Source organism: Narcine bancroftii, chromosome 9 (genome assembly GCF_036971445.1).
Source record: "Narcine bancroftii isolate sNarBan1 chromosome 9, sNarBan1.hap1, whole genome shotgun sequence".
Lineage (NCBI taxonomy): Eukaryota > Metazoa > Chordata > Chondrichthyes > Torpediniformes > Narcinidae > Narcine > Narcine bancroftii.
Window position 1 is genome coordinate 123,760,877 of NC_091477.1, and position 23,615 is coordinate 123,784,491.

The following is a 23,615-nucleotide window of genomic DNA, read 5'->3' on the forward strand; positions in this document are numbered from 1 at the left end:
ACCTATCGTCACCACCTAAAACTCCTTGACCGCCTCCACCAGCGCTGCCTCCGCACCACCCTCAGCATCCATGGGAGTGACTTTGTGACCAACATCAAAGTGCTCGAACAGACGGAGGTTATCAGCATCGAGACCATGCTGTTGAAGACGTAGCTACGCTGGGCAGGGCATGTCTCTCGGATGGAGGATCTTCACCTGCCCAAGATTGTGCTGTATGGCAAACTCTCCACTGGCCACCATGACAGAGGGGCACCAAAGAAGAGGTACAAGGACTCTCTAAAGAAATCCCATGGTGCCTGTCACATTGACCATCACCAGTAGTCTGCTCTTGCCTCTGATCGCACAGCCTGGCAACACATGTTTCACCAGTCTGTCTCTTCCTTCAAGAACGCATGCAGGGCTGGCCTTGGGGACAAAAGGAGATGGAGGAAGAACCGTGACACAGCAGCAACAAACTCAGAACAGAATTTCTCTTGGAGCCACTGCCACCGGGCATGACTGTCCTGCATTGGCCACATCAGCCACCAGTAAGCCTGTGGCAGATGTGGACTGTCCCCTTTCTAAATCTTTGTTCACAAAGCCAAGCTATGATAGCACAGTACAGGCCCTTCAGCCCACAATGTTGTGCTAACCTATATAAACCTTCTCAACATTCTAAACATTCCCTACTGCACGCGCTTAACCCCATATTTTCCTTGCATCCATGTGCCTGTCTAAAAATCTTTTAAATGTCCCAATTGTACCAGCCCAACAATGCATTCCATGCACCGATAACTCTCTGAGTAAAAACTTGCTCTAGCATCTCCCCTAAATGTTTCTTCCCTCACCTTGTATGATGTCCTCTGTTTGCTAACGTTTCCCCAGGGAAAATGTGATGGCTGTCCACTCTATTTATGCCTCTTGTAGTCACCTTTCCTCCTTCTTCATTCCAAACGGTAAAACCCTCGCTCTGTTAAACTTTGCCTTATAAAACATGTTCTCCTATACAGGGAACATCTTGGTAAATCTCCTCTGCATCCTTTCCTAAAGCTTTCACATCCTTCCTGCAATGAGGCAATCAGAACTGAACACAATATTCCAAATGTGGTCTAACCAGAGTTTTATAGAACTGTAACATGACCTCACGGCTCTTGAACTCAACCCCCGACTAATGAAGGCCATTATACCATAAGCCTTCTTAACTCTCCTATCAACCTGCATGGCAAACTTGAGAGATGTATGGATTTGGACCCAAGGTCCCTCTGTTCTTCCACACTGTTAAGAATCTTGCCATTAACCATTACTCTTCCATCAAGTTTCACTCTCCAAACTGCATCACTTCACACTTATCCAGATTGAACTCCATCTGCCACCTCTCTGCCCAACTCTCTGTCTATATCCTGCAACAATATTCTCCACTATCCACATCACCTTCAACCTTTGTGCCATCCGCAAACTTACTGACCCATCCATTTACTTCTTCATCCAGGCCATTTATAAAAATCACAAAGAGCAGGGGCCTGAGAACAAATCCCTGCGAAATTCCACTAGTCACCGACCTCCAGGCAGAATATGTTCTCTCCTCTACTACCCTCTGCTTTCTGCAGGCAAGCCAATTCTGAATCCACACAGCCATGGATCCCATGACTTTCTGAATGAGTCTACCATGGGGGACCTTGCCATATCCTTTACTGAAATATACAACATCTATTGCCTACTTTCATCAATTTCTTTTGTCACCTTGAAAACCTCACTCGGGGCTCGTGAGGCATGACATGACCCTCACAAAGCCATGCTGACCATCTCTAAGAAGACTATGCTTCTCTATAACAACTCACAGCATGGAGAAATCCCTCCTGGAATTATTTCAAGTTACCCTGGAAATACATCCTCTGATCATCAAACCTTCTGCTGGGAAAATAGGAACGCCTCATAACTTTGAAACCCTGAATTAATTTCAAGCTCCAATGCCTCTCCTCTAGGCCTCTTTTCCACAACACGGACAGCCCTACTGATACACTGATCACTGCACATAAAACTGGAAAGGATAACCAGTGCTTTATAAACGTTCAGCTGACCTTTCTGGTTCAAAAATCCCAGGATTTTGCAGTACATTTCACCTGTGGCTCAGGATCAGGTGCTGTGTTTTCATTCCTCTGGTGTCCCAACCTTTATGGAAATATTCCATTGTATGAAATTGTTCCTCACTCTCCTGCACCACAGTTACTTCCTTCAACAGCCCGTGCTAGCCCAATCCTCGTACAGCTCCTTCCCTATGGCCTCTCCCCACCCTCCTTCCCCTCCCCTCACTGCCCCTTCCAATAACTTCCCCTTCCCTACCTCATCTCCCCACCCTCCCTCCCCTCCCCTCACTGCTCCCTCCCTACGCCCTCTCCCTACCCCCACTGCCCCAATTCCTCACTGCCTCCTCTCTACTGACCCCTTCCCTCACTGTCCCCTCCCGACTGCCTCTCCCCACCTCATTGCCACAGCCCCTCACGGCCCCCTCCCTCACTACTCTCTCCCAACTGCTTTTCCTCCTCCCCCCCACTTCCCCATCCCCTCACTAGTTATCCTTGCCATCACTGCCCATTCCCTCACTGCACCCTCCCTACTGTCTCTCCCTTCATTGCCCCTCCCCTCATTGCCTTTCCTTCCCTTCACTCCCCCTCCCCTCACTGCTTTTCCTTGTTCTCACTGCCCCCTCCCTACTGCCTCTCTCCACCTTCACTCCCCCCTCTGACTCCCTGCTCCTCCCCTTGCTGACCTTTCCATCTGAACCCTCACTGTCCTTACCCTCTGACTCCACCACCCTGCCTCAACCCCTCTCCTCCCCCCTTTTGTTCACTGCCCCCACTCTTGTCCACAGACTCTCAGAGCCCAATATTATTTTCACATATGACCTTAAGGAAATGATTAAAAAAACCCCTGAAACCTTAGGTCTAAATATATCTGACAGCAACTCGGAGTGTGGCTTCACTGAGGTTTTCCTGCACTCTTTGCAGAAAGATAAGTTTCAAGCGACCTGTCATTTTCCTTTCACAATTTTCCGATTAAAACAGATGTCAAAAAATAGTGAGATTACACTGTGAGTGGGGCTAGGGTTAGCACAGAGGGTCCACCTCTTGTAGGAGGGGCAGCATTGTGGGAGTATCTCAGTGGGAGGGGAAGCACTGAGGGAGCTTCACACTGTTGGAGTGGCAGCACTGAGGGAGCATCTCAGTGGGAGGTGCAGCACTGAGGGAGTATCTCAGTGGGAGGGGAAGCACTGAGGGAGCTCCATACTGTGGGAGTGGCAGCACTGAGGGAGCATCTCAGTGGGAGGTGCAGCACTGAGGGAGTATCTCAGTGGGAGGGGAAGCACTGAGGGAGCTCCACACTGTGGGAGTGGCAGCACTGAGGGAGCATCTCAGTGGGAGGTGCAGCATTGAGGGAGTATCTCAGTGGGAGGTGCAGCATTGAGGGAGTATCTCAGTGGGAAGGGAAGCACTGAGGGAGCTCCACACTGTGGGAAGTGCAGCATTAAGGAAGCAGCTCAGTGGGAGGGGCAGCACTGAGAGAGCAGCAGTACTGAGGGAGCTCCACACTGAGGGAGGGTCACAATGTTATCGAGTTATGTGAACCAATATCAGTGGTACTCACAGTCCAACACTGCCAGCCCTGGTTACATTCTGCCACTCTGTTGGCGAGGAAAATGCTTTCATATAACCTATCACCAGACTCCTGAAAAGGTCACTGTGTGACGGCCGTTGGCAAAGCCTTTGACAAAGTCCCACAGGATAGGCTGATCCAGAAGGAATCAGAATTTATTGTTATGAATACTTCACGAAATGTGTTGTTTTGCAGCAGTCCAAATATTGCTATAAATTACATTTAAAAAATAAATCAATTAGTGAAAAGAGAGGAGAAAATGAGGTAGTATCTATGATTCATTGTCCGTTCAGAAATCTGGAGGAGGGGAAGAAGCTGTTCTTATGCCGCTGGGTGTTTGTCTTCAGGCTCCAGGACCTCTTTCCTGATGATAGCAGTGAGAAGAAGGTGTGGCCTGGATGGTGGGGGTCCTTGAGGATAGAGGCTGCTTTCTTAAAACACCATCTCTTGTAGATGTCTCAATGCAGTGAAGACAATAACCATGATGGCAGTGGTCGAGGTTCCATTATTGATACATAATTCTATATTTAGAATGTAATATACATGAAATTCTTCAACTTTTGTCTACCATAAAGCAGATGGAGAGTCGCCACTTTGTCCAGCACCCCTCACCGAAACCTACAGCACCTTCTGTTTCTCGGTGGTCTCCCCTCCACTTCTATGACTGCTTAGCTTGCGAGGCATATTCAGGCTATTAGGTGCTGTATGGTTACAGTTGGACAGTGTTGGTAAGGCCATGTTTGTACACAGTTCTGATAATTTAAGTATTAGAAAGAGGTCATTGAACTGGACTGGGTGCAAAAATGATTCATAAAGCTGTTACTGGCACTCGGGCTTGAGGCATAACAAGAGATTGGGCAGGCGATGACTTTTTTTCCCTGGAGTGTAGGAGGGTGAGGGTGACCTCAATGTTTATAAAATCATGAGGGACACAGATAAGTCACTCTTTCTCCCAGAATGGGTAAGTGTAAAACTCGACGGCGTGGATTTCAGGTGAGGAGAGAAAGATTTCAAGGGGGCCTGAGAGACCACTCTTTTCATACTGGGGATAGAGCTGGCAGAGGAATTTGTAGAGGTAGGCACAGTTCCAACATATCAAAGATGGACAACAAAGGTGGAGGGGTATGGGCTGAATGCAGGTAAATTGGATGAGCAGCTTGCTGATGCCATCATGATAGACATGTTGGGCTGAACGGCCTGTTCCCATGCTGTTTAACTCAATAACCCTGTGCACGAGATTACCAGATAGACAGAGGTAAGGTTCAAGGGTGTGATCAAAGACTTGAAAAACTGCTACATTGCCATTACTCCTGGGAACCTTTGGCCTTCTTCCCACTCAAACCAGAGAAGGGTGGCATTGAGAACCTCAAGGCCATTTGTCGGGAACATGTATACGCTGCCCCATTGGCTGTTTGTCCCACATTCCCACCTAAATCCTGGAGTGGAAGCAAACTGTCTGCCATCTGAAGGGACTGTCTGAGAAGAAGGGGAAGTACTGATCATCAGTGCTGTTTGTGGGAGTATTGCAAAAATACAGCTGCTGTGTTTTCTGCAATAAAGATAATGCTTCAGGATTATTTCTTCTCCATAAGACTAAGCAGATAGGAATGAACAGCAGGAAGCACCTGATCAAGCCTCAATGTGAGCCAGGAACAATGAGATCCATTCTCCGTGGTCAAGCTCAGAGATGGACACCATCTCCAATTCCATTCTGGAATCCGGCATCAGCGAGAGAACATCACCTATCCATAATGACCTTAGAAAAGAGCTATGCTTCTGGTGAAGATGGTCCGGTGGTGCTGTGGGGAGGGAGATCCAAGATGTAGACCCAGTCATGATGAAGCAATGACATAGTTCCCCAATATGCATAGGGTGAGATGGTGATCACACATTCACCACCCTTGTCTTTCTCAGTGGGAGAGGTGATGGCGGAGTAGCCCAGGTGAGTAATTGCAGTGCATCTTGTAACCACCAGTAGTGGAGATGGGGTGGGGGATGAGGGTGGCGATGAATGACAATAGGCTGAGCCCTCAATGATGTCAAGTTATAGTGTTGTTAGGGTTGTGCTCATCCAGGCAAATGGAGAATGTTCCATCTCATTCCTGACTTGTGCCATGGAAAGGCTTTGGAATGTCACTCAGGCAGGTCCTATGACCAGAGTGGTGGTAGGTTGAGTTTTTAATCACTGGTCACCCATGGCATATTGATGGTGGGGATTCTGCAACAGTGATAGTATTAAATAATGAGGGCAGATGTGAAGGCTTCTAGTAAAGATCATTTCCTGGCATCTTTGCAGATGATTGCACATCTTCAACAAACATCCTTTGTTCTCTCAGTCTTGCTGCAAGCAAGCATGAGCTGATTGCTTTTGTTGAGAGGCTGTGAATGGATGTATAATCGTCGGCAAACATCCCAATCCTAACCCTGAGAATGAAGGGAGGTCATTGATGAACCATCTGAGGATGGTTGGACCCTGGACACTGCCCAGGGGAATTCCAGTTGAATTGCTGACCAGATTGAGTTGTGAAAAATTTGCATACCTGTCATGTTACATTCTGGGATCCAAAGATTTCATTAAAGTGAATGCTCTTGAGAAAGAGTGGCACTGGGGGAAAGAGATGGCAGGGTTCTCAGCAGCAGTCCAACCATGAGAATTTAGGCTGTGAAATCATTCTGAGGATGTGCGGTGGTCTTGTGAATGGGCCAAAAGCTCTCCATTGAATCCAAAAGCAAAGAAAAATGCAGGTCAAAGGGCATGTACTGTACTGGCCCATTACATGTTTAGAAACAGTCGGCAGGTCTAACAGCATTTGTGGAAAGTGCAGTGGTACATTGTGTGGAGGGAATTAAAAGGAATGTCTCAGGTGGGGACCTGGGTGTTTCGGTCATACTTCCTTTTGTGCTGTTGAATTAATAGGTGAGTAAGGGCAAATGGACAAAGAACAAATAATATTGAACGGAACATAGAACATGAAACTTAGAACATTTGACAATGTTCACACAATTCATTCAACTAGAAAAGAGCAGAGTACAGCACAAGAACAGACTGTTTGGCCCGTGTGTCTGTGCCAAATTAAACCAAGTCCATCTACTTGCTTGTGGTCCCGATCCTTCCATTCCCTGTCTGTTCATGTCTCTGTCCAAATGCCTCTGAAAAACTACCATTTCCTGGCACCTACAGCTCTCTGTGTGTAAAAAATCTTGTTTCACAAATTGCCTTCAAGTTTTCCTCTCTCACCTTAAACCCTAAGTCTCTCCTATTGGACATTTCCACCCAGGGAGAAAGACTCTGAATGTCCAGCCTATCTGTGCACATTGTCAGATAAAAGATCTGTGTGCTGCAGAGCACAGCTGAGATGCAGTTGTGCAAAATCTGATAAAAGAGTGCTGGAAATGCAGTACTCAACAAGTTGGGCAGCAGTTGTGAGAGAGAACAACAGAGTCAGTGTTACAAGTGAATGACCTGCCATCAGAATTAACCAGTTCTGACACAACAGGATGTGTATTATCTGAAATGTTCAATTCTCATTTCTGAAACGATTGAACTGTTTGGGAAGATAAACCAGAGTCTGTCATACAAAGTGAATGGCAGGGCCCTGGGAGGTGTTATAGAACAGAGAGAGACTTTGGGGTACAGGGGCATAGTTTCCTGAGAAATAACCACTCAGATACAAAGAGTAGTGAAGAAGACATTTGGCACATCTGTCAGGTCATTGTGTACAACTGTACAAGATATTGGTGAGACCGTCCTTGGAGTATTGTGTGCAATTATGGTCATCTTGCGATAGAAAAGATATTGAGATGGAAAAGATGCAGAAAAGATCCACCAAGATGTTACCAAGATGGAGGGCTTGATATTACAGAGAGGCTGCACTCAAAGAGAACATAAGGGGGTCTCAACCACTGAAGCAGTTTGGGTGGAGACCAAAAATAAGATTAGTGCAATCACTCTGATCAAGCCTCTCAATAGTCACTGAGAGGTGGATAAACAGATATGTCGACAGATTATGCAATGTTGTAAAAGCAATAGAATTGCCAGAGTGGGGGAGGAGTTACCCCAATATTGACTGGGATGTCCTTGGTGCCAGAGACTCAAATGGGGAAGAATTAGTTAAGTGTCTCCAGGAGTTTCATAAAGCTGCGTGAAGATAGTCCGACCAGGAATGGGGCCACACTAGATCTGTATTAGCAAATGAATCTGGCCAGGTGATGTAAGTTACAGTGGGGAATATTTAGGGAATAGTGATCACTCTTCTTTAACTTCAAGGTAGTTATGGACCAGGATAAGCTCAGACCTGGTCGGAAAGTACTAAATCGGGGGAGGGGAAATTATGACCTGATTTCAACAGGCGCTGGGGGGAGTTTCTTGGCAGGTAGCAGGTTTGTTTAAGGATTAACTAATTAGTGTCCAGGACTGGCATGTTCCACTTTGAAGGAGGGACAAGGATGGCAAGGTCAGAGAACCTTGGATGATGAGAAAGGTCATGAACTTAATCAAGAGAAAAGGGGGCATGTATAAAGTTCAGGAAGCTCAATTAGACAGGGCCCTGGAGGGGAAATGCTCTCGCAGATCATTAGGAAGGCAAAAGGGAACATGAAATATCCTTAATGACTAGGATTAAGGAGAAATCCAAGGCACTTTGTACTTACATTGAAAACAAGAGGATGAGTAGAGAGAAGATAAGATAATTCAAGGACAAATGGCGAGGTACTAAATTAATACTTTGCGTTAGTGTTTACCAAGGAGAAAGACATGGACAGTGATAGGGAGCAGAATGTGTTTGGGCATTTTGAAAAGCAAAGTGTACAGAGGATACAGAGAGTCTGCAGAGATGTGGTTAGGTTAAGTTAGTGGGAAAGGCAGTACAATGATGGTAAATGTGAGGTTATCCACTTTGGAAGGAAGAATGGAAGATTATATTATTATTTAAAGGGAAATTGATTATAGCATGCTGCCCTGCAGAAGGTCTATGAGGAGAGATTAAGTTGTCTGGGACTGTACTCACTGAAATTTAGAAGAATGAGATGGGATCTTATAGAAATAAAATTATGAAAGGCCTAGATAAGATAGAGATAGTTAAGTTGTTTCCATTGATGGGGGAGACAAGTACTAGGGGACATAGCCTCAAGATTCAAGGTAGTAAATTTAGGACAGAGATGAGGAATTCATCATCCTTTTCCCAGAGAATGGTGAATCTTTGGAATTCACTGCCCTTGGAACCAGTGGAGGCGACCTCAAAAAATATATTTAAGAAAAGGATGGATAGATTTTTACATAGTAGGGGAATTAAGGGATATGAGGAAAAGGCAGGTGAAGATGAATCATCTGATCAGCTATAATCTCATTGAATGACAGAGCAGGCTTGATGGGCCGTATGGGCGACTCCTGCTCCTATTATTTATTGATTCTTATGTTCTTGAGATCAAGAAAGATGTAGTGCTGGATCTCTTGAGGAGCATTAAGGTGAACAATGATGGGATATATCCTGGTTACTGAAAGAGCCAAGTGAAGAGATTGCTGGGGCCTCAACAAAATTCTTTGCATCTTCACTGGTGACATGAGACGCTCTACAGGACTGGAGGATGTCAAATGTTAAATCGTGTTCAAAAAGAAAAAAAAGGATAATCCAGGAAATTATAGGCCAATAAGACTCACATCAATGGTAGGGAAAGTACTGGAAAAAGATCTGATATATGTAAATTTGGAAAGTCAACTTGGCTTTATGAGGGTCAGGTCATGTTTTACATGATTGAGTTTTTTGAGGAGATGACAGAGATGGTTCAAGAGTGTTGGGAAGTAGATATTGTCTGCATGGACTTCAGTGAGAGTCCCTCATGGAAGGTTGAATCAACTGATTCAGAAGGTGCAGATATCACAAGACATAGGAGCAGAAATAAGCTTTTCAGCTCTTCGAGCCTTCCCCATCATTTAATCATGAGCTGATCCATTCTCCCACTCAGACCCTCTACCTGGCCTCTCCCCATAACCTTTCAGGCCCTGGCTAATCAAGAACTTATCAATCTTTTTCTTAAATTCACCCAATGACCTGGTTTCCACACACACCTGTGGCAACAAATCCCACAGATTTACCACTCTCTGGCTGAAGAAATTCCTATGCATCTCTGTCCTAAGCGGATGCCCTTCAATCCTGAAGTTGCACCCTCTTGTTCCCCATAGGGAAACAACCTTTCTACATCTACTCTGTCTAAGCTTTTCAATGTTTTAAATGTTTCAATGAGATTCCCCCTCTCCCCCTCCCCCCTTTCTCTGAAATTCCAATGAATACAGGCCCAGAGCTATCAAATACTCTTCATATGATAACCCTTTCATTCCCGGAATCATCCTTGTGAATCTCCTCTGAACCCTCTCCAATGTCAGCACTTCCTTTCTTAAATGAGGAGTCCAAAACTGCTCACAATCCTCCATGAGGTCTCACCAGGGCTTTACAAACCCTCAACATCACATCCCTCCTCTTATAGTTCTATTCTTGAAATGAATGCCATTGTATCCATTGTCAGTTAATAGATGGGAAGTAGAATTGGTTTGGTCATGGAAGACAGGGTGTTGCAAGGCCAGTAGTCGAGTTGGAATTCTTCAACCAGTGGTGCTCTGCAGGGCCAACAAAGCAGTTGGGTGGGTTAGTAAGTTTACAGATGATACAAAGATTGGTGCAGTTGTTAACAGTATAGAGGATTATCAAAGAATACAACAGTATTTAGATCTGTTTCAGACATAGGCAGAGAAGTGGCATTTGGAGTTTAATCTGGACAAGTGTGAGGTGTTGCAGTTTGGGAGGTCAAATGTAACATGTAAGGTATGTTTGGCTTCATTGGGCAAGGATTGAGTATCGATGTTAGGAGGTCTTGTGGGCTACACTACACTTGGAATACTCTGTACAATTCTGGTCACTCCATGGCAGGAAGGATGTGGTTCAGAAGAGGTTTACCAGGATGTTGTGTCTAGTTTAGAGGATGAGATATGGGGAGAGATTGTCCAAACTTGGCTTGTTTTCTCTGGAATAGAGGTTTATAAAACCATAAGTAAGTGTCACATATTAGAGGACATGTTTTTAAGGTGAGGGAGAGGAAGTTTAAGGGAGATGTGTATGGCAAATATTTTGCGCAGACAGTAGTGGGTGCTTGAAATAGGCTGCCAGGAGTGGCGGAAGCAGATACAATAGTAGTGTTTGAGGCTTCTACAGTAGATAGACATGTGGACCTGAAGTGGATGGGGAATAGCTATCAGTTACAAGCCACAGAATTTCAGTGACACTGAGGCCCCTCCCTCAGTATTGCCCCCCCCCACAGTGCCCCTCCCTCAGTACTGCCCCCTCTCACAGTGCCCCTCCCTCAGTACTGCCCCCTCCCACAGTGCCCCTCCCTCAGTACTGCCCCCTCCCACAGTGCCCCTCCCACAGTACTGCCTCCTCCCACAGTGCCCCTCCCTCAGTACTGGCTCCTCCCACAGTGCCCCTCCCTCAGTACTGCCCCCTCCCACAATGCCCCTCCCTCAGTACTGTCCCCCTCTCTCCTGCACAACTTCAATAGAGACGGTTACAGTTTCAGGATTTCTGGTACTGTGATATAGTGAGTCACTGGGGTTGGGACCTATCACATTTTATCCAAAAGCAAGGATTCTCTGATTTGAACTTTAGAGACAATATTTAGATGCCAGATGAGCTGATGAAGTTGGCAATTTTATTTAAAAGATTCAGAACCCAACTGTCACATGTGAGACCTGTCATTTATTTTGATGAAATGGAGTTATCCTGTCAATAATATTGCTGGTTTTCTGCATAAATCATCAGGTCTACTAGTTCCCCATGGTCACGTCAATATCTCTCGAAGGGACTTGGGTCAACTACCAACTTGGACATATCTCGTCGCAAAAGGAAATTACAGGAAGCGAGCGGAAGAGCCTGTTTTGCAGTTTCACCACCATGATACTTAGCCACATCCTGGGGTTTCTCTGCAACATGTTGATTTGCCAACGGACAACTAATCTCACTCATCCACATCCACTGCCAGCCTGGGCCAAATCCAGCCATAGGTTCATCCAAATAAAGTCCTTTGTGATCCTTCTAACTGTCACTGGGAATTCATTGAATTACAGAATTGCATGCCCTTCAGCCCACCTCCTCATGCTGACCGTGATGATGCCTATCGACACTAACACCACACCTGCATTAAGCCCGTATCCCTCTCGGCTTTTCCTGTCCCAGTACCTTTTGTATCTGCCTTCACTGCCTCCTCTGGAAACTCGCTGCAGATAATCATCTCTCTCTGAGTGAAAATCTTTCCCTACTTAACCATATAACCATTTACGGAGCAGAAACAGGCCATATTGGCCTTTCTTCCTTCTCACCTTAAAACCTCTGCCCATAGTTTTAGTCTCCCCTACCCAAGACAGCTATTTGTTCCACTCATTATTTATAAACCTCTTCAAAGTTATCCCTCTGCCTCATACATTGTAGTGAGAGTAAACCCAGCCTATCCAATCCCTCGTGCAACCAGCACTACATCCCAGCCACAAATGTGTCCAGCATGAACGGGGTCATGACCAAGGCAGAACCAGTTGTCTGGATTGAGATGAACTGAGGCTAGTTCCTTATCATATCGAGAGCCTGACATAGTCCAAGTATTTTTCACATTCTTCAGGAGATGAATCGCAATTCCTCCCATTATACACATGGAATCAGGCCTTTGGCTAAGTTCGTCCAACACAAGTTGTCAACATGAGCTAGTCACATGTTTAACTTTCTTGTTTAAATGTCTTTGACATGTAATAAATGCCCTCTACCATTTCCTTCGAGAGCACGTTCCACACACCCACCACCATCTGGGTGACAAAGGTGCCTATTGGGTCATCGCTCATCTTTAACCTCTGGTTTTAGAATGAATTCCCTGGGGAAGTCTGTCAATATTCACTGATCTATGCCTCTCATCATTTTATAAACCTGTATAAGTTCACCCTCAGCATCCTCCACTCCATTGAAAAATAGCCCTGGCCTGTCCGGTCTCTTCTCATAACTCATGCCTTCCACCATCCTCATGAATCTTTTCTGCACCTTTTCTGGCTGATTGACATCCTGGCTGACCAGAGTCCCATACAATACTCCACATGTGGTCTGACCAAGCACCTTGTAAAGTTGTGACATCCCAGCTCCTGTGCTCAGTGCTCTGACTGATGAAGGCAAGTGTGTTAACATCTTCTTCATCACCCTGTCTACCTGAGAGAGCACATTTAGGGAACTATGTACTTTTACCCTTAGGTCTGTGTTCAATAACATTCTCCTGGGTCCAAGCATTTACCGTGTAAGTTCTGCCCTGTTTTAAATTAACAAAATCCAATACCTTGCAGTTGTCCAAGCTAAATTACATCTCATCTTCCTTGGCCCACTTTCCCAGTTCATCTGGATCCAGTTATAATTTAAGATCAAATGAAAGATGTAAGTCTGCAGATGCTGTGATTGTAGAGAAGACACAGAGATGCTGGAGAATCTCAGCCAGTCTTGCAGTGTCTCTAGGAGGTATAGGAGGATGTTCACTCAGCACTCAAGCTCAGTCTGAATCCAGGTCGTGATGCCAAATGGAGTTTATTGTCATATTAGCATTCCTTATCTGCTTACAGATCTTTATCTGTTTACATGTCTTCATTGTGTAGAGTTTTTGTTACACCTCCAATAAATGATTATTCTGCCTCGCCAACAGGAAAAAGAGTCGTAGGGTTGTACGTGATGTCACGTATGTACTCTGACAATAAATCTGAAATCCTCCACAGAGGTACAATGTGCAGATGCACTGAAATTCTTCCTCGCTGCAGATATACAGGTCCATCAAATACACCCATAAATAGTATAAATTAAATCAATAAGTAAAAGAAAGGAAATTAATATAAAGAAAATTTAGTTAGAGTTAATGCAAAACTGTGAAGTTTTAACAATGCAGACAGATCTTTTCGTGGTCTTGAAATAGTTTGTGGTTTGGATAGTATGGGGAGGTTCAAGAGCCTGATAGCTGTTGCAAGAAAACTGTTCTTGAACCTCGAGCTGTTATACTTTTTGTCTGAAATTAAGTTGCTGGGCTCGTTAGCAGTAGGAAGAGAGCAGAGGCAGGTTGCTGGGCTCGTTAGCAGTAGGAAGAGAGTAGGGGCAGGTTGCTGGACTCGTTAGCAGTAGGAAGAGAGCAGGGGCAGGTTCCTGGGGTCGTTAGCAGTAGGAAGAGAGCAGGGGCAGGTTGCTGGGGTCGTTAGCAGTAGGAAGAGAGCAGGGGCAGGTTGCTGGGGTCGTTAGCAGTAGGAAGAGAGCAGGGGCAGGTTCCTGGGGTCGTTAGCAGTAGGAAGAGAGCAGGGGCAGGTTGCTGGGGTCGTTAGCAGTAGGAAGAGACCAGGGGCAGGTTCCTGGGGTCGTTAGCAGTAGGAAGAGAGCAGGGGCAGGTTGCTGGGGTCGTTAGCAGTAGGAAGAGAGCAGGGGCAGGTTCCTGGGGTCGTTAGCAGTAGGAAGAGAGCAGGGGCAGGTTGCTGGGGTCGTTAGCAGTAGGAAGAGACCAGGGGCAGGTTCCTGGGGTCGTTAGCAGTAGGAAGAGAGCAGGGGCAGGTTGCTGGGCTCGTTAGCAGTAGGAAGAGAGTAGGGGCAGGTTGCTGGACTCGTTAGCAGTAGGAAGAGAGCAGGGGCAGGTTGCTGGGGTCGTTAGCAGTAGGAAGAGAGCAGGGGCAGGTTGCTGGGGTCGTTAGCAGTAGGAAGAGAGCAGGGGCAGGTTGCTGGACTCGTTAGCAGTAGGAAGAGAGCAGGGGCAGGTTGCTGGGGTCGTTAGCAGTAGGAAGAGAGCAGGGGCAGGTTGCTGGGGTCGTTAGCAGTAGGAAGAGAGCAGGGGCAGGTTGCTGGACTCGTTAGCAGTAGGAAGAGAGCAGGGGCAGGTTGCTGGGCTCTTTAGCAGTAGGAAGAGAGCAGGGGCAGGTTGCTGGGCTCTTTAGCAGTAGGAAGAGAGCAGGGGCAGGTTGCTGGGGTCGTTAGCAGTAGGAAGAGAGCAGGGGCAGGTTGCTGGGCTCGTTAGCAGTAGGAAGAGAGCAGGGGCAGGTTGCTGGGGTCGTTAGCAGTAGGAAGAGAGCAGGGGCAGGTTGCTGGGCTCGTTAGCAGTAGGAAGAGAGCAGGGGCAGGTTCCTGGGGTCGTTAGCAATAGGAAGAGAGCAGGGGCAGGGGCCTTTTACAATGGAGTGCTCCTGCCTAAAGTCTCCATCGCCTATTTATTGCCCTCTACGGATTCTGCTTGATCTGTTGAATTCCTTCAGCACTTAGGTGTGTTGCGACCTTGTGATGTCACCTGCTCTGTTGAGGTAGTGTCTCTCGTAGGTTCACTCCCCCGAACCTCATTGACTTAACCCGAATAACCTTTCCATACTGGACCTTATTAAATATCTTTCAAAAGTCCTTGTAAGATGATGTCTGATGTTCTGCCCTCTTGAATCCTCTTGGTCACCTCTTCAAAAAACTCCAATTTGTGAGATTTAATTCCCACACACAAACCATCCTGACTGTCTTTCATCAGTCTTTGCTTTTCACTTCGCCCTTCCTCCTCTCCGATGACTGCTGTCCCCTCCCTCCATTCTCCCCTATCATCGTCTGCCTTTGTGACCACACCTCCCCCCTACTCTATTGTTCAGATGCCTGCCGACATTTTCCCATCTCTTAATGAAGGACTCAAGCCCGAAACATCGGTTCTGTATCTTTACCTTTGCTCAATAAAGGACCCTGTTTGACCTGCTGAATTTCTCCAGCTTCATGTTTTTACTTCAACCACAGTGTCTGCAAACTTTAGTGTTTTACTTCCTTTGCTTTTCTAAATCTGAGCAGATGTCTGTCAGGATCTCCATGTTCCCACTGCTGGACTTTTGTTTACTGGGCCTGTATTCCCTGATTTATTTGTGCATCCCTACTTAAAATAAAGATATTCCAATAGACAAACGATGCAGGAGTAGGCCATTCAGCCCTTTGAACCAGCACCACCCTTCACTGTGATCACAGCTGATCATCCACAATCAGTTCCCCATTCCTGCCTTCTCCCCATATCCCTTGACTTTAAGGAATATTCCTTATCTTTCTTGAAGGCATCCAGAGAATTGGCCTCCATTACCTTCTGAGGCAGAACATTGCTCAGATCTACAACTGGCTGAAAAAGTTTTTCCTGAACTCCGTCTAAATGGCCTACCCCTTATTCTTAACTGTGGCTTCTGGTTCTGGACTCCCCCAACATCGGGAACATTTTCCTGCCTCGAGCATGTCCCAATCCTTTTATAATCTCATATGTTTCAATCAGATCCCCTCTCATCCTTCTAAATCAAGCCCAGTCTCTCCAATCTTGCAACATATGACAGTCCCTCCATCCTGGGAATTAACCTCATTAACCTTCGCTGTACTCCCTCAATATTAAGAATGTCCTTCCTCAAATTTAGAGACCAAAACTACACACAATATTTCAGTTGTGGTCTCACCAGGGCCTTGTACAACTGCAGAAGAACCTCTCTGCTCCTTGTTATGAAGGCCAACATGCCAATAGTTTTCTTCACTGCCTGCCGCACTTGCTTATTTTCAGTGACTGATGATCTCACTGTACTTCCCCTTTTCCTAATTTGATACAATTCAGGTAGTAATCTCCCTTCCTGTTCTTGCCACCAAAGTGGATAATCTCACGTTTATCCACATTAAAAAGCATCTGCCCGCTCACCCAACCTGTCCAAGTCACCCTGTGTTCTCATAACATCCTCCTCACATTTCACACGGCCACTCAGCTTTGTGTCATCTGCACATTTCCTGATGTTACTTTTAATCCCTTCATTTAAATCATTAATGTATATTGTAAATAGCTGTGGTCCCAGCACCGAGCCTTGCAGTACCCCACTAGTCACTGCCTGCCATTCTGAAAGCGACCCATAAATCCCCACTCTTCGTTTTCCTGTCTGCCAACCAACTTTCTATCCATGTCAGTTCCCTCCCCAATATCATGTGCTCTAATTTTGCCCACTAATTTCCTATGTGGGACCTTATCAAAGGATTTCTCAAAGGCCAGGTACATGACACATTGGTTCTCCCTTGTCCATTTTCATAGTTACATCCTCAAAAAATGCCAGAAAATTAGTCAAGCATGATTTCCCCTTCGTAAATCCATGCTGACTCGGACTGATCCTGTAACTGCTATCCAAATGTGCCAATATTTCATCTTTTATAATTGAATCCAGCATCTTCCCCACCACTGATGTCAGGCTAACAGGTCTATAATTCCTTATTTTCTCTCTCCCTCCTTCTTTAAAAAGTAGGACAACATTAGCTACCCTCCATCCGCAAGAACAAATCCTGAATCTAAAGAACATTGGAAAATGATTACCAGTGCATCCACGATTTCCAGAACCACCTCCTTAAGTACCCTGGGATACAAACCATCAGGCCCTGGGGATTTATCAGACTTCAGTCCCATCAATCTACCCAACACCATTTTCTGCCTAATGTGAAGTTCCTTCATTTCCTCCGTTACCCCAAGTCCTCTGTCACTATTACATCTTGTAGATATTTTATGTCTTCCCTAGTGAAGACAGATCCAAAGTACCTGTTCAACTCATCCACCATTTCCTTGTTTCCTATAATAATTTCACCTGTTTTTGTCTTCAAGGGCCCAACTTTGATCTTAACTAATTTTTTCCTATTTACATGCCTAAAGAAGCTTTTACTATCCTCCTTTATATTCTTTGCTGCCTTACCTTTGTCCCTCATCTTTTCTCCCTGAATTGCCTTTTTAGTTATCTTCTGTTGCTCTTTTAAAGCATCTCAATTCTCTGGCTTCCCGCTCATCTTTGCTCTGTAATACTTATTCTCTTTTATATTTACACTGTCCTTCCCTTGTCAGCCACGGTCACCCCTGACTCCTCTTAGAATCTTTCTTCCTCTTTGGAATGAGCTGATCCTGCACCTTTTGTATTATTCACTGAAATACCTGCTAGGTATCCTTCAGTCAAATTTGCCAAGTTCTTCCTTCATGGCTCCATTGACAATAGACAATAGGAGCTGGAGTAGGCCCTTCGGCCCGTCGAGCCAGCACTGCCATTTTACAGATCATGGCTGATCACTACCATCAGTACCCCTTTCCAGCCTTATCCCTATAACCCTTAACTCCTTTGCCCTAACCCTAACCCTAATGTTCCCCTTTGTTCAAATGGATTATTGTAGATAATCTCAAATTGTAGATTAAAACTTATCATATTATAGTTGCTCCCAATAGCTCCTTTACCTAGAGTTCCCATTATCAAATCCAGTTTATTATAAATACTAAATCCAAAATTCCCTTCTCCCTGGTAGGGTCTAGTACAAGCTGCTTGGAGGCACTCCACAAACTCCCTTTCTTGAGGTCCAGTACCAACCTAATTTTCCAAGTCTACCTGCATGTTGAAATCCCCCAAAACAGCCATAGCATTACCTTTACGACATGCCAATTTTAATTCTTGATTCAACTTGCACCCTATATCCAAGATACTGTTTGGGGGCAATAGATAACTCCCATCAGGGTCTTTTTGCCCTTATAATTTCTCAGTTCTATTTATACTGCCTCTACATCTAATTCTATGTCACCCTTGGCAAGAGACTGAATTTCATTTCTCCCAACAGAGCCACCCCACCCCCTCTGCCCACCTGTCTGTCCTTTCGATAAGACGTATACCCAACCCTGGAGACGTGACCCACCCAGCACAGTTGGGTCTTCAGCAGCATGGATTTCCCAAGATCGTGTTCTATGGCGAGCTCTCCACTGGCCACCGAGACAGAGGTGCACCAAAGAAGAGGTACAAGGACTGCCTAAAGAAATCTCTTGGTGCCTGCCACATTGACCACCGCCAGTGGGCTGATATCGCCTCCAACCGTTTAAAACTCATCTCCATAATGTTTCCCAGAAGGTTAAATTCCAGATTCTATAGAAAATCCACCTTCGTAATTTTTTTTAGAATGTCCCGCAGATCCTCCCAGAAAGACTCACCTTTGTGCACAGCCAGGTTGAATAGATAAAAGTTCCAATCTCCACACCATATATTTCAAATCTCCTCTCTAGAGAAGAGGGCATTCAGCCCCTCTTAGTCTTCCTGATCCAAATTTGGTAGTTCCAACGTAAGCAAGAAATCATCTATTTCAGTGGGATCCTCCCAACTCTGATCTATACAGTTTCATTTATTTCCTCTGGTTTATGTGAAATCTTGCCTTACCCCTTTTGAATTGCATTTTTGAGACCTCTTCCACCCTCACCTGCAGGACAAGAATTTATGGGCCCTCTCCCCAGCTTGTAAACTGTTGACTAGATCTTAATTTTGATTTCTCAGTCTTGTATATTTTCAGTGTATTATATTTGAACTTTATATTCATTAAAGTTCCTGTATTTTCATTCTGAACCTGCCCTTTTTTCATTCTGAACCTGCCCTTTGATAGGCTTTTTCCAATTGAATTATTTCCTGTTCCAAATTATTGATCTTCTTCATGTACCCCTTTTTGATACCTTTGTGTAGAACAATTCTATTGGAGCCCTAACAAAGCTACAAAATTCTAGTTTTCCCAACAGCCACAAATTCAGATGCCATCTATGCGCCTTGGCTTGCTTATCTGGCATTTGATAGACAGAGTCAAGAGTGAATGGTGCGACAGCAATCGAGGTGTGTACTCAGTCTCCACTATCCAAGTGGGCTGATGCTAAAAAAAATCAATTCTGGTGTAGGAATCGTGTTGTCTCGAGTAAAAGGAATAATCCATCTCTCTCTCAGATTCTGCCTTCTTCAGACATCTATTAAATTCAGCTCTTTAATAAAAGCCAAGGCAACTATAGACTTAGCTGCCTTGGCCCTTGTTACTTTCTTTACTGACTTGTCCATGACCGATTAGCAGTATAGGAGCTGAGAAGTGATGTTGCGACTGTTTAAAGCATTGGTGAGGCCAGGTTTGGAGTATTGTCTTCAGTTCTGGTCTCCAAATTATAGGAAGGATATAGATAAGGTGGAGAAGGTGCAGAGAAGATTTACTAGGATGTTGCCTGGCTTAAAATACCTGAGTACAGAGAAAGATTGAAGAGGTTAGGACTTTATTCATTGCAACGTAGACAGTTGAGAGGGGATTTGATTGAAGTGTTTAAAATTATGAAGGGAATAGATAGACTAGATGCAAATAGACTCTTCCCCTTGAGAGCAGGGGAGGTTGAAACAAGAGAACACAAGTTGAGGGTAAGGGGGAAAAATTTTAGGAGAAACATTAGAGGTTACTTCAGAGAGTGGTGGCTGAATGGAATAATCTTCCAGAGGAAATAGTGGAGGCAGAATCATTCTTTCATTTAAGAGGAGGCTGAATGGATAAGAGGGGGTTGGAAGGTTATGGGCGGAGAATAGGCTGGGGGAGCTAGCGGAGTTGTTTGAGTGAACCAGCATGGACTTGAAGGGCCGAGATGGCCTGTTTCCATGCCATAAACTGTTATATGGATATATGGATCCAGACAGAAATTGAAATCCCCTACAATCAAGGTATTCCCACACTCCTCTGTTACCCTCAAGAATATATTTTGTATAAATTGCTTGTCATCAAAATTCAGGGAGTATATATTCATAAGTATCCATGATTCACAGAATATTTGACAATGCATCATCTCGGTGACCACAGCTCAGACTGCGACTGGAACATTTTTTCCTATCAGGATAGCCACACCCCTGGCTCTGGAATTAAATGAGGATAATGCGACCTGGCCCACTCAGCCCCTCTTCAACTTTATGTGTTCTTGATTTGAAAGGTGGGTTTCCTGTAAAAATACGGTCTACCTGCATTTTTTAAGGTGTGCCAAGATTTCCTTTCTCCCAGTCACATTAAAACTTACACATTTAATTGTCTTATCCATTACCCCAGAATTATCCTCCCCTTCTTTTCCACTCATCTTCCGTCCCGCTTATTTGCTGTAGATCTCTGGTGCAGACAATCATGTTCCAAACCAAACCTAAACAAGCTAAAAAAAAAATTAAAACCAACTATTCATAAAAAAAAACTAAAAATACTTCCAAATAACCACCCCCCCACCTCTCTGCTCCCCCCCCCCCAGTCTATCCTTCCTTCCTGCTGCCAATATTGGTGCCAATTCCCCTGACATTTTGAGGTGTGCAGAATGCACCCATCTGTTTCTTACTTGTTCCCTCTCTCCTTCTTGGAGCTCCCCATAATAATTCCTCATTTATCTTGACCTGTCATATTTAAACAATAATACAGCAAACACATTCCCCACTATATTCATAGCGCTTACAATATGTACAGACAGTCTTCCCATTAATTCCCCTTTATCTCCTATTTATATTTTGTCTCAAGATGGTGCCGGAGTTTATACATAGTCCATTGCCTCACCAGAGTCCTTAAAAAATTTCTTCTCCCCTCCTTCCCATTCCCTTCAGAGCTGCTGGGCAAAGGAGGGTATACTCAATTCCCTTTTTCCTGAGATTCCTTTTTACTAAATCAAATTCCCTCCTGCGCCATAAAAGTGCCACACTAACGTACGGGTGTAAAAAAATATTTTGCTCCCTCGTGCCACCGGGCCCCTCCTTTCCTTCACTCTCAAAGCCACCGCCCATAAAATTTGCTCTCTGTCCTGGTAGTAAAGGAATCTAACCAGGACAGGGAAGGGTCATTAGTTTGGACCCAGCTGGGGGTCAAGAGACTGGTGGGCTCCCTCTAATTCCAAATCTTCCCCAATTTATTCCCTTCCCAGCACCTCCAGGATCCACATTTTAAAGAACACCACCAGGTCTCACCCTTCCACACCCTCCTTCACCCCCACAATCTTGATATTATTTCTCCTGCTGTAAATTTCCAAAGAATCTATCTTTTCCCATAGTCTCTCTCTCTCTCACCCAAATGTCCATTTCATTCTTACTCTTATCTAACCTTTCCTCCATTTCATTCTCTCTCTTATCCAACCTTTCCTCCACCCTCTCAATTTTTTCCTCTGCTTCTGTCACCTTTTCTGTCAAGTTATCTAACCTCTCCTTGATCACCCCCTGACCTGCCACCAATTTTTCAGCATTTCTTTGATCTGGCCAATGGCCATTATTATGTCCCTGGTAGTGGGCATCAAGCCCTCTATCTCCTTTGTTTCTGTTCTCTATTTACTATCTTTCTCCTCCCCCCGTGGTCTTCCTCCTCTTCTCCAACGTCTTCATCCACCTTGCTCTCCGATATCGAGACGCCGAGCATTCCCATCACCTCTACGATCTCTCCATTCCTGCTTCCCGCCTGGCCCGACGACCTGCTTCCCACTTGGCCCGACGACTCGACTTCCCAATGGGGCTCTGTGATCTGCTTCCTCTCGATCCTCAGGCGAGATAACCTTACCCGTTGAGTTTCTGATTTTTTTTCAGCCCGTTGTGATCCCCATCCAATACCACCACCGTCGTCACCAACTCAGGTCGACTCCATCATGTACATATGAGCCTCCCCATTGTCTGCGCCCAACAGTGTTCCAGACCGCGCTCCCACCACCTCACTTGCAGCTCCTCACCGACCTCCTCTTGGGTCAGCTCCACTAGGGCTGCCCTCTCTTACTGCTCCAGGGGAGTTCTCATCCTGATGGGAGTCACGATGTTGTGATCCCTCGTCCATCACTGCCGATGCTGTTGCCATCTCAGGCTGATTCCCTCGCATACAAGCCTCCTCGTTGTCCACATCTGACAGTGCTCCAGACCGATTTCCCGCTGCCTCACTCGCAGCTCCCCGCCAACCACCCCACAGGTCAGTTCTGTCAGGGCTGCCCTCTCTTACTTCTCTAGGGGAGTTCTCATCCCGACAGGGGTCACAATGTTGTGATCCTGCATCCAGTACTCTCGTCGGCCTCGTGGTTGGCTGAGTCCTTCTCACTCTTTATATTTTCCATTCTTTCTGAAACAAATGTTTTTGTCTTCTTTCCCATTCTTTTTAACCTTCCTTCTTCTTGTGCTATTTTTATCTTTCCCTATTCATTTTCTGGGGGCAACATTATTTTTTTCTGACTTTTATATTAAAAAGCCTTGGGAGCTCTAAAAACTAACTACTACCCCTCTACCGCCATCTTGGATCCTCCCTACAATATTATACTTGCCAGGTTCCACCTGAGCCTCAAGCTCATCCACTTTATTTTTTATACTTTGTGCATTCATTTATAATACTTTTAATCCATTACTTTCTCCCCTTTCACACCGATTCCTATTGCACTTGGCAATACTCTCCAATCCCTTGTCAAGCTTTTTGCCCCGTTAATTCTGTAGACTTTCTTAACTTTTCTTATTCTCTCTTCCCTTTAACTCCATCCTTATAATTCCATTTGATTTCCTCATCATCCCCCCCCACCTCCCACCACTACTTAGTTTAAACACACCCATGCAGCAGTGGCAAACCTACCTGTCAGGGAGATGGGAATCTGAATGTGTGGCTGAGGAGCTGGTGCGTGAAGCAGGGATTTGGATTCTTAGACCACTGGGATCTGTTTTGGGGTAAGGATCATCCCCAAACTCCACGAACTCGAGCTCCTTGCTGGAACTGCATGCACCTTCTCAGTCTTTAGTACCACATCTGTGTCTAAGAACGATACAAGTATCTCTACAATGACCTCAGCAATTTCTTCCCTAGCTTCTTGGAGAGAGAACAGCTCCCCTTAAGACTCAGCATGGTTATCTATGGTGGAGCCACAAGAGATGGATGAGGTCCTCAAAGGAATTAGAAAGAGAGAGAAACAGACTTAACCTTTCAAAGAGGAAGCAAATATAATAGCAGACTTGCATGGAATTGAGCTTGATTGGACATCTTATCGAAAATCAGTGTAAGTTAATGGCCATTTTTTTAGCCTTTTTTTTCCATTCCCCTTTAACCTCTGCATTATTTCACTGGGTCAGAAACACGTGTGTAAGACAAACTCTTAGTTTACTTGGGACAGATCTGTTTGATTCATGGTTGGAGCAGCCAGCAAGT

The 23,615-nt window shown here is 45.2% G+C and overlaps 1 protein-coding gene across 3 annotated transcripts in view; it reads right to left on the reverse strand.

The window, feature by feature from the left end:
* lpp (LIM domain containing preferred translocation partner in lipoma) overlaps positions 1-23,615 on the reverse strand; it is a 294,099-nt gene that overhangs the window by 252,523 nt on the left and 17,961 nt on the right. The window lies entirely within an intron of this gene.